A 12,085-nucleotide genomic window follows, 5' to 3' on the forward strand; every position below is an offset into this window, starting at 1 on the left:
TGTTTAGGTAAATTCATATGAAAAATTAAAACAAGCAATTAAAACAAGGAGCCATACTCCTGTGCTCACACTCCCACACGAGCTATAAAAGTACGTGAAAAGATGGAAGGTCTATGAGTTGACAGCCAACGTTTACACTCCCAAACCACCTACGATTTTTAATGGATCTGCGTAAGGGATGCGAGGCCTATGAGCAAAAATCCACGCAAAAAATCCACACTCACACTCCCAGACCACCTGTATTTTGAGAAACTGTGTGCAACGAGTGGAAGGGCTATGAGCGAAAGTTCAACGCTTAAGCTCCACGCCATACACTAGTATCAGAGTAGCTCTTTCAGCTACTAGTTCTCTAATCTGTAGAGGTTTTAAGACTAAAGCACACTCTGTCTCGCTCGTGTGCCCCTAATCACTTCCCCATACACAAATGCTGCTCTAGCAAATCACCTTTTCTAGGGTTTGTCCAATAAAATGCCCGTTTACTGCAGAGTGCAGTTTGCACTCACTGCTGGCTACGGGCTGTCACAAAAAGAAGGGGGAGGGTGCAAGGTTGCTGCTGTTAAAAAACTGAATGCACTGCTGTGCACATAGAACGTCGTCTCTGCAGCTCCCATGCTTAATATCCAGCCATCATTCCGATTAAGCCAGGTACTACAGCCACATTACGGGGCTGATCTTAATCATACGGGGCAGATCTTAATCACAGCCCACACAACACTCAAGCTCATCCAAGGCATACTGGATCACCAACATCACCCAAGTCTATCCCCAGCACTCCAGTCCATCATGGACCGCAGGAGACTATATATTAGTACCACGATGTGGAGCTGCTGTCTCTGTGCTCCATACTTCAGTCCTGCGATCCACAGAGCTCCAAGTCTGCGTGGCAAGGTGAGGTTTGAGGAAAGGTCTGAATGGTGTACGAGCGTCAACCCGCACTGCTCTCAGCACCGCTTGATCCACAAAAGGCAGTCAGTGCACTCAGTGCGTTCAGCTGTGGCTTCTGACACCAGTCTCACAAATCTTACGACAAGTTCAAAGAGGGTATCTTGGAAAGAATGGGCCAATGCAGCAGATTACCTTCACCAGAGGTTACAGAGCATTCATTTAAATCTTTCCTCTGAAAATGGCTGCTCCAAATGTTTTTCATGCAGAACAATATGACCTATTCCCGGATACTCTAATGAAAATTAAAAGAAGAACCAATATGCACTGGTTTTATGACACCTCCTGACATTATGCATAGGAGTATCAGACTTGAGAGTTGGGAGGAAGAACCAAGAGAAAGAATGAAGACATTTTTGAGATCTTAACTCGGTGACAAGGTCAAGAAGAATATAAAACACCGGTTCTGATTGGAGGCTAAGCTTTGGTGACTTCAGGAAGCTGACACATGACTGTCAGGTCTGTTTTAATCTATTCAGATCAATTAATCCTGACCTGACTGCCCAAAATATCTCAAATTATCTCAGAATAAGAAATCAGCCATATAACATGGCTAAACCTAGAACTAAATGATAAATCATTTCCCATTGGCTTGGCCATAATGGCCAGCTGACCAAAAGCTGCAGTTTTTGGTACAGATATGTCTAACTTATATCAATGGCTATCTCTTGCCAAGACTCATAGTGCAGAGAATCCCATCCATAACATCCATAACATTCACACTCAAGCTCTGGATGATCCCTTCCAAAATTGTTGTGGCCTAGGGATGCTTCTAGAAATAGTCCTCAGTGATCCCAAGACTTTTCCAAATTTGATGAACAAATGGACCAACAATTGAACTTGGATTCCAAACCTTGCTGTCTCACTAAGTGTTTCTTGGGAATATGGCAGTAAGTTACTAATCTTGCGAAGCTAAAAGGAAGAAGGAAAGTGAGCAGGTGGAGCCAGGATACAAGGGGGAATGTGTGTGATGAAGTCCCATGGCACATCCTTGCTTCATGACCATGGGGCACTCTGAGGACCAGAGAGGCCTACATGCGATGTAATGTGCTAACTGGAGGAAGTTAATGGGGAATAACACAGAGCACATATTTATGTCGCTGTCCCTCTAGTTTTCTATCTACATAGCATGCTATTCAAATCTCTCGGCCTGTCATTCCTGCAAAGAGTGTACTTTCCCTAGCTTTCTGTGCAGTCTACTCCCATGGTGAGCTGTGGTACGCTCTTGCTCCTTCATGATGAGACCTGTTCAGGAAATGCAGCTGCTGCTGGCTTCTGTATTCCCACTCACAAGGTCAGCACTATCCATCAAGGTGGTGCACGATAGTGGAGTGAACAAATACACCTTGCTAACGAGGCATCACAGTCCTACAAGCTTCCCTCACAAAAAACAAACACAGAAAAGGCAACATCAGGGCAATCTTCCATCACACAGAACAGGGACAATAGAGAGCGGAGCAACACATGGGCCCCTCAAACAGCAATGAAGAAGCATGAGCCACATCAGTGGAAGCTCTCCTCATATGGGACATGGACAGCCTGGGCTGCATCATACAGCATCATAGCGCATGATAAGGTGGACCTATTACTCAATAACATGACTATAACATAACTCTAGCCCCCATCAATACTGTTATTTCTCCCAGAGGAAATGTTCTAGGCCAATGCAATATCCACCTTATAATGTGCCAAACAAATATTTTAAGCAGTACATTTCAGGTCTTGTTTACAGTCAGCTTTTTGTTTAAAATGTGAGATCATTTACAGAAATATTCTTAGTTTTAGTACTGAAATCCAACTGCTATGGTTGTCACGTCAGAGTACACAATGTGGAGTGGACTGTAACTGCCACAGACAACGGGACTCACTACAAGCAGCATTCCTCTCGCTTTGTGTGCCCCTTTTCTCTACCTGCATCACTTTACCTCCTTGGATCCCTCTTGCACCTGGTACCTAGATCCCCCCATTCCCATTTCCCCTTGTGTATGCTCCCATCAGCATCCCTTCTCCCTTGCACTTTCCTCCCCTTCCAACGGCCACATGCACTCTTTTCCACTGTACTCCTCTCTATTCATGCACCTCTTTCATGTTTGCACACTCCCTGGGCTCTCCTGCGTCTACATTTCTCCCTCCACTCTCACTAACCTACACTTAAACAACATCACCCTCTTCTTGCTCACTTTATTCTCAACAGGACCACTGTTAGGCTACCCATTCTCCTCTGGTATTTTACATCTTCTTCAAACTTCATCAAGTTTATTTCGAATCTTTAAATCCATAAAACCATCACAATTATCACATTTCATAAAATCACAATATTCACAATATTAAAATACACCAAATAAACATACAGTAATGATAGAAAAATGCAAGAGTGTCAAGCAACAGCTCCTTCATTTTTTCAGATTTGCCATAAAACATATTTACATCCATTTAGGCATACTCCTCCCCTTAATGCCATGATATAGAGCATATCCATCAAACCTTATGTAGATAAGAGGCAAGGTCAAATAGCACCACAGGTTTTGTTGAAGTTAGCAAAAACAACATCATCAGATGACAGGACCTTATCCAACACTCTCGAAGTATATTCAGTAAAGATTCTGCCCGCAAATCTGTAAACAATAAGCATAACAAAATAAAATGGGACAAGGTCACAAAGCCACCACTCACACATTTTTGATCTGGGCCCTCCATGCTGTCTTTATGCAAGGTCTGTATTAATGCCCACCACAGGTGGTACTCCTTTTCATAAGGAGGGGGTCTATGCAGATGCACGGTCACCAGACGCAGATAATCTGCAGGCCCATTTAAGGGAGCTAATGGTAGGTAAACCCTTACCTGTGTTTGTGAGCATCATTTGATCTTCCCCTGCAGCTGCCAAAAACGGTCAACTGGATATTCCCAGCCCTTTAAGGCAAGTAGCAGTACCCTGGAGATGGATGGGGATGCAGGCTGTATTCATACATCAATAATCAAAACGACTCAGGTAGTTTGGCAAAAGGATAACTATTTTATTTCCAATTGTCTAAAACTGGGAGTACAACGAACATCAACAGACTCGCTCGATCCTCTTACTCAACGCATCTTATAAAAAACGTAGGTTTTATACTCAAAATTGGTCAACAGTGACGTTGACCTGTGTCACCACCAACGTCATCCTACGTGGCATGCTACAAAAACCTATGGGCAGTTGGGATAGGTTCTAAGTGAATATCTAAGTGTACGTTCTATACTATTATGAGACAGTGAATGAAAGTGATAGGGTACTTAACATCAGGTGGGGCGACTAAGCCCTCCATTCAAAATGGCCACTATGAACGTCACTAAATGTACAACGTCCCATTGGCTACACAAACTATAGGACCCTTAATTACGCGGTCTTCTACAATTGGTTGGCTTCTAACCTCCATCAGTACTTTTCCACCTACGCCTAGCAGCATGCAGGGTGAACATCCAGGTGCTGGTGAGCTCGTCTTAACACTAGCTTCCCAACAATTAGCATGCTAATCCATCATCACCTCAATGGTCCACTGTCAATTAGGGCTTTGAAGCTCGGCCTTGAGAGTGTTCTTAGCTCTGAGAAATCCAGGGAGTGAAGGCACGGTCTGCTCTCATGCATAGGTGTGACCACCTCGTTCGTCCAACTTCATCCCTCCACGTGACTGGAGACCATGGAATCGAGCTTCTGGTGCATTTTAAATACTATTTTCTAATAGACCTCTGACGTCTTTTGTTTTGTTCATGCCTTCAGAACAGGAGTTCTGTTCTTTCGCACGACTTTGTATCCAAAGTCAGGATGCTCCGGTTTGATAAGACCTTGGCTTCTTTGGATCATTCAGCTTTGCTTTCTGAGATTAATTTTGTAATTTAAGCTGCTTTTTAACTGCGACACACTGAAATGATGCCTTCTTATTAAAGTTCAGCACTGCTATAATGCATGGTGGAAATATCCATCCTTTACTTAATTATTTGTATATATGTATATATTGGCGCTTGCTGCAATCTATTCACTATACAGCTAGCCTCATGATTACTTTGTCTGCTTGTGTTTCTTGCATTTGGACACGTGTAAAATCACCTATCCTTGATACTTTCTTGATGCCTTATAGAATATCCTCATTCTCTTATAGCTCTACATTCTTTATGTACATCAGCCCGGCTCTGTGTGACATCACCATTCATCTTTGCCGTTTATCTGCTCTGCTTCTTCAAGAATCTCATTTAAACGACTATCATACTTCTTTGTGTGCAGGTATGGTTTCCTCAATGGGAATCTTGCTTCTAGGATTCTCTTAGGTATTGAGATACCTAAAGTTACAGCAGGATTTTCATACCTTGCCTTTTGTTGCTTTAACTGCTCCGTGTATGTTACATATTCTGGTTTCCAATCTATAGGCAACATAGGCGAAATTGTTGAGGTGGGGGTACTTGGCTCCTCCTCTACAACTGCATGGCCCTGGCTTTTACCAATATCTTAGAGAGATATTTCATCTTTTCTGGATCATCAAAGTATGTTGCCAATGACAACTTATGTAGCAGGGACATATAAGGTCTAACTAGCCAACATTACAGTAACCATTTAGAGTGATTAGGTTCATAATTACATCTTTTGTTAGAGGACTATGAGTACCTGCCCATAGTGAGTCCAAAGTTAGAATAGGTCTCACAAATATATTCTCAGCAAGTTATATCATGGCAGTTTCCAAATGCACACAGGTGTTGAAGGGGCAACCATAATCAGTCTTCTTAAAGCCAGGGACCCTTATGTACCCCAGATTTGACACCCAAAAGCTAACTGTAGGGATGACCCTTCCCTCATGAATCTTGATCATGTGTTCCACAGACATCTCAAATGATGCACTAGTCTAAAAATGGCACCGATTATCTGGTTCATCCCGACACAGCTATGTAATAAGGTCATCCCACTTTAACCTTTTGTTAAATCGTATGCCCAATTAGTCAAAAGAGGAGCAGCATTCCAGTTGCTTTCCCTCTAAAAACATTGCCAGGCACTGCTTAGGCTTCCTGGAGACACACATTATGAAACATGTATGGCCATTCACCCGTAGGCCCCTGCCCCTCGTATATTTATCATATTCTGTAATCAGAGCCTGCAGTGATTTAGGGGTCTACACCAGGAGAACAGCGTCATCAGTATAGTTGAGCACTGGCAGTCTCCTTTTGCCTAACTGAGGGACATCAATAGAAGTAAGTGAATCCAGATATGGGGCAGGAGTGTTGCAATATAAGCTCAAATGATGGGTGTAAGAGCACATCCTTGGCAGAAACATCTTCCTTTTCAGCAAGTTCACTTTAGTAACGTTTTCAAAGGTAGTTCTTGGTAACTACTTTGATCAAGTAATATAGTTCAGATCTAGGGCTCTTCACTTTTTCAAAGGTCCTTTACACTTTGTCCCCCCTGTTCAATATGGTTCTTCCCTTTTCTTGTTCCTTAAACGTGCAACTTGTTGTCCACTCTTTTCCCTGGTTGGGCCAAGTAGGACTGTTCCCAGAGTGATTTGCACTCTCCTCGACCAATTGGTAGTGACTGGGATGAGTATGAGGTTTCCGGTAACGATTCTCACTCTTCTCCATCTCGTTGGTCTTACTGGGATGAGTATGAATGTCCCAGTGATAATTATCACTCTTCTCCACCACTTTAGGCTTACTGGGATGAGTATCATTGTTCCAGTGATGATTCTCCCAACAGCTGATCTGATGAGAATTTGAGCACTGGATTTCCCCAGCATATGCCTCCTGCATACTAGTCACCACGCTGTCTCATCGGGAAGCAAAATGGACAAGGGCGTTGCCATGGAAGCCACTCATAGCCACAAGAATCCAGGAAGTCTCTCCCCCATTGGCCAGAGCCCGGATTGGTTTCCCACCCCGCAAGCGCTTCCCACCTGCCTTAAAGGGAGAGCGAGTGCGCCGGCAGGCAAAGCCGAGCCGAGAAGGCCTGTGGAAAAGTCTTTCTACGCTCTCTGAAGATCTCCGCTGCTCCATGCTGCCCCGTCATCACCCTGCTGATGAGAGGATGCAAGGTGAGCGCTGGACCCTGCCTTCTGTTGCCCACAAATCATGCTCCCCCTTACCAGCTATCCCTCCCTCCCCCTCCACCAGGCACGGGCGCTTCCAAGCACGCACCATCTCTGGGCCTCACCCCGTATGCGCTGCCCCTCGGCTGCAGGCTGCTGCACATACACAACGTGCACCTCACCCTATGGTCCGCTTTGTATGCTCAATGCTGACCAGGCACAAGTCTGTGTAGAGCCACGTCACCAAAACCCACCCAGCAAGAAGAATCAACACTAAGCCTCTTGATCGTCCCCCATGCTATCGTCAATATGACATCCTAAATATGAATGCCACCTGCAAGAACGTCAATACTGGAGGTCATCACGCATGCGATTCCCAGGTCTGTAGGGTCCTCGAATAACTATACAGACCTCTGCACGGTAGACCACACACCATGCCATGTTGCCGTGCCTATTAATAACAATGAAACTCTCGCCTACAACCAGACGCCATCCTGGACCCACAACTATGCCTACGACACCAATACCACCTGTACTACCACACCCCTCTTGACCAACATTATGGTTTGTACTGCCTCGCCACTCCCTGCTATGGCAAATGCCACCACTGTTAATTGCGATACGCTGCCATTCCATGCCTTGCCAAATGCCAGCACTGTTGTTTTACTCCATGCATTACCAAATGCCAGCACTGTTGTTTGTGATGTACTGCCACTCCTTGCCTAACAAAAGGCCAGCACTGTTGATTGTGATGTACTGCCACTCCATGCCCTACTTGATCTTAAAAATCAGATGGACGACGCAAGAGACTCAGTTAAACCGGCCCTACTCCTACTCCTTGATCTCTCCGCGGAATTTGATCTTGTTGATCACAATGTCCTTTGCCACCACATAACATCAATGGCGAAATTCTCACCGAATGCCACTGCATCGACCACCTCTTTCTTACAAGGTAGATCCATGCAAGTTGTCTCTGACTCAGCCTCCGCCTCACCCACTATCATACTTTGTGGCATGCCACAAGGGCCCTGCATCTTGCCCACCCTCTACAATATATTTACACGCCCCCTCTTCCATATTCTGGACTCTTTGGGCATCTCCTACACCAACTACACGGAAAATACACAGATCCTCCTCACACTTACAGGCAACTATCACACAGACTCTAAAACCCTCAACGACATCTACACCACTATCCAGAACTGGATGGCGGCAAACTAACTGTGCCTAAACTCAGACAAGACCAAACTCCTCCTGATAGGACATACTGAAACTCTAAAAAAAATGGACTCTGAAATCAGCCACTTCACCATTGACTCTATCAGAATCCCAGTGTCTGAATCAGTAAAAACAGTGGGAGTCTACCTGGATTCCAACCTATCTATGACCAGGCAGGTCAATGCCATCGCCTCTGCTGTGGTTTACCATGCCAAGCTCCTGAACGCAGCCACACCTTTTCTCTCAAAGGTTAACTGCATTACCACAGCAAGAGCCATAACAGGATCAAGGCTAGATTACTGTAATGCCCTCTTCCTGGGTACTTCAGCCAAGAACATGGAAAAAATGCAAGTCATCCAAAACAGCGCACTTCGTGCAGCTATGGGCATCCCCAAAAGGGAACATATCACGGCTGCTTGTAAACAGGCGGACTGGCTTCCCATCAAAGAGCGAATACTATTGAAAGCCCTTGCACTTACATACAAATGTATCCACCAAACGGCCCCAGCCTACCTCTCACAAAGGATGCAGCTCACTGCATCCACAAGACCAACTAGAGCACCCTACACAAACCTGGTCACAATGCCCAAAATCAAGAGATGCCAGAGCAGGACGTGCCAGCTTTCCCTAACTTGCAGCCCTGCAATGGATTGCCCTACCACCACCCCTTAGAGCAGAACATTCACATGTGGCATTCGGAAAAGCAGTGAAAACGTTGCTCTTCATCTAATCACCTCTTCCTCCACATCCGTTTATATTGATACCTAGGCCGCAGTATACTTAGTTTGCATATCCAGAATGTATAAACGTACTACATACTAACTAACCTGCTGTCCAGAAAGTCTAAATGTATAACCTGTTAACCATGTCACATGTAACTAAGTTCCTCACAAGTAACAGCGCCTCGATGCCCACGGGCAGTTTGCACACTATAAAAATGTAATAAAATAAAATAAAAAAATTCTTAACTTTCTCTGTTATTCCATCTTTATTGGGATGAGTGTGTGTTAGGGAGAATTCTCAGAAATGTGCTAATTCCTCTCTAACTTAACTTAGAGACCCCCAGCTCTTTTGCTGGACTCTAGAACTTTTTTCATGTTTACCTGGAGAGAGTGAGACCCTTTTTCCCACTCTCTCATGTATTTTAATGTGATTTTTTCTCTGTGTTTCTTTTGGTTTCTGGAGTCTGACAAACTCCATAGGCATCTTTTTACATTGTAGCACACAGCACCTTCAGTGCAGTGCTACTGGGAAGTCTTCCAGATTTCCACAAAGGTTTAAACACCTTTCTCTTGGATAACTACTGTTTCCAAGAGCAGTAAAGTGAAATTGACTTTACGTACACTTTTACATTTCTAGACCCAGCACACAATATCTTACAGTAGGGTGCTGGAGGGGTTAAATAGTATCCCCTTTGTCTAGCTTCTCATGTAACATTTTTATGTTACCCTTTCCTTGATGAATGGCTAGTTACAGTGGTTTACTTTTTACTACCGTGGCATGTCTTTACAGCGGGCTGCTTTCGCAGCTGCAGTAAAGCACCTTTGGGTGCCATTTTTGTCAAAATGGCCCCGGTCTTTTTTTTTTTGGCCATTTCTTTGTGGAAAGGTCCTTTTTGAGACTTACTCTGCACGCCAAACCAGGTTTGGTCCCATTGTTTGTTTTGTCTTTGTCGGGATTCACAAGTGAAGCCCACCTCTGGCTCCAGGGTGTCTGGTGGGGGCAGAAAGTGAGAGAGGTGCCCGAAACTCCCTGTGCTTAGTCTCTTAGTAGACAGGAATGCCAGTGATTGGCTGGCTGGCTGTCTGGCAAGGACAGCCACCCTGCTGGGTGATTGACAGCCAGGCTGGAATGAATGGGAGAAGCCTGCACAAAAGGCAAGACGTTTTGGCTTGGAAGACCACTGAACGAAAGAATCCAAAGAAGAACTTGAAGAGGATGTCTGCTAGGATGTCTGCTGCAACTCCTGGACCATTGGTTTGCCCAGTGAAGCCTTGCTGCTGTGCCGAAACTCCAAATTCGTATCGACAGAGAAGCCCCTCCAAGGACGACTTCTCCCTTTAAGTCAGTGAGACCAATCAACTCAAAAGTAAGCCACCTGGACATCCTTCTCGAAGCTGGTTGAATTTCCACAGAGTTGCTGCTGGAAACTGAAATGCCAGGGAGAGGAACACCAGTTTGTGTGCGTTGCTTTTAAGTTGGCCAAGAGCTCCAAGAAGATCCCCCGGACTCCCAGGAAGTAGGACTGACCGAGCCTGTGCCACCTCAACAGAGTGCTGGAACCCAGATGCAAGGAAAGTCCATCTCGACAGCCAAGAACCGCTGTGGTGTTGTTTGTGGTAGACACAATGAGCTGAAACACCGAATTGCCACTAGTTTGAACATTGCTGGTTGCTGTCGGTAACCGTTCCATTGCAGTGCAGGAGTCCCCAGAATTTCTCCCTCTTGTCCCACGACTGAGGCCCAACAACACTAGGATCTGTAGAGCTGCACAGGAACAGAATTCATCTGCTGCATTTTCTCTAACTAAGGGTACTGTAAAGTCTAAGAGAACTTAACTCTTGTTGTAGATTTGCTTCTACTCTTCACAAGCCTAACAGCCTGTGGCCCTACATTGATTCTTATTCTTCACTAGACTTCAAAAACATAGTGCAAAGACTTTTCTTACCTGCAAGAAGTGCTTCAGCTACATAGACTTTTGCCTATTGACTTTGGCCTAGCCTGTTTCACTGAAAGACTCTTCTCTCCTCTGCTCGCATTGACTCCTCTTGAGATAAGCCTGTCTGCTCAGCCGCACTACCAACCTGTGCAGTTCAGACTTATACCAAAGGTTGGGTCCTATTGCCAGGAGGCTCAGATTGTTGTAGTGCACCCTAAGGGTACTACCCCAAATCAATACCGAACAGTGTGATTATTCTCATAAAGATTCACACTCTACTCCAGTAACGTTAGCATTCAGTCTCCACTGGGATGAGTATTATTCATCCCATGGTTACTCTTGCTATCCAATTCAATTCAATCCTTTATTTGACTGTAGAATCATTAGGTACAAAACATACATTTCAGCGGTCTCTAGCCATCCCTGTTACCTTTAGCTCTCAGGGTTAGCTTCACAGTAGTGCATTCAGGATGGGATCCTCTCCTCCATTTGTCAGGTTGGCTTCTCGACTCTCGGTTTCTTTCTCTTCTTCATTGTACAAGCTTTGTATTATAGTCGGGTAAGGGGTCTCGGCGGCGTTATTGGACTTTCCAGCCTACCGACTCTCGGTCACGCCACCACTGTGAACTCGTTTGCTCATCTGAGACTTGTGTCCTTCAAATTCTCTCTTCGGGTTTCCCCCAGGTAGGGTTCACATGCCAGTTTCCATCCAGGCTTGGAAACTGCATCCCTGTCTCCTTCAACTTTCCTTACACAGCTGTGAACCCTGGGGGCTCTTTTACTCAAGCTAACATGTCGTACTATGGATGGAACAGAGAAAACATTCTCAGACTAAATAACGAGACTGGATCAGGAAGTTGGCAAATAACTCTGTTTTAATGTCAATTGTCTAAAACAGGGAGTACAACAGACAACAACGGAGGGCGCACAGCATAATCTCAACGCATCTTGTAAAAAATCACACTCATATAGTAAATCCTTGTCATACATGATGTCATACTACGTGGAAAATTGAGAAAACCTACGGGAGATTGTGATTTGCTCCAGGGGGACATCTAAGTATACTTTCTATATGGGATAGGATTGTGATTGGGTCTCTATAATCAAGTGGGCACACATCCCCTCCCTTAGTGCAAGTCATAGTGCAAGTCATCTTCAATAGTAATTAGAAACATAACACTTCATTGGTTCTCAAACTATGATGCCCCTCGTTATACTGCCTTCT

The 12,085-nt window shown here is 44.8% G+C and overlaps 1 protein-coding gene across 1 annotated transcript in view; it reads right to left on the minus strand.

The window, feature by feature from the left end:
- Nucleotides 1-12,085, minus strand: part of LOC138511076 (trichohyalin-like) — a 3,831,204-nt gene that overhangs the window by 542,235 nt on the left and 3,276,884 nt on the right. The gene's annotated exons all lie outside the window — the stretch shown is intronic.

The sequence above is a fragment of the Ambystoma mexicanum genome, chromosome 6p (assembly GCF_040938575.1).
Source record: "Ambystoma mexicanum isolate Mex_15411 chromosome 6p, UKY_AmexF1_1, whole genome shotgun sequence".
Classification (NCBI taxonomy): Eukaryota; Metazoa; Chordata; class Amphibia; order Caudata; family Ambystomatidae; genus Ambystoma; species Ambystoma mexicanum.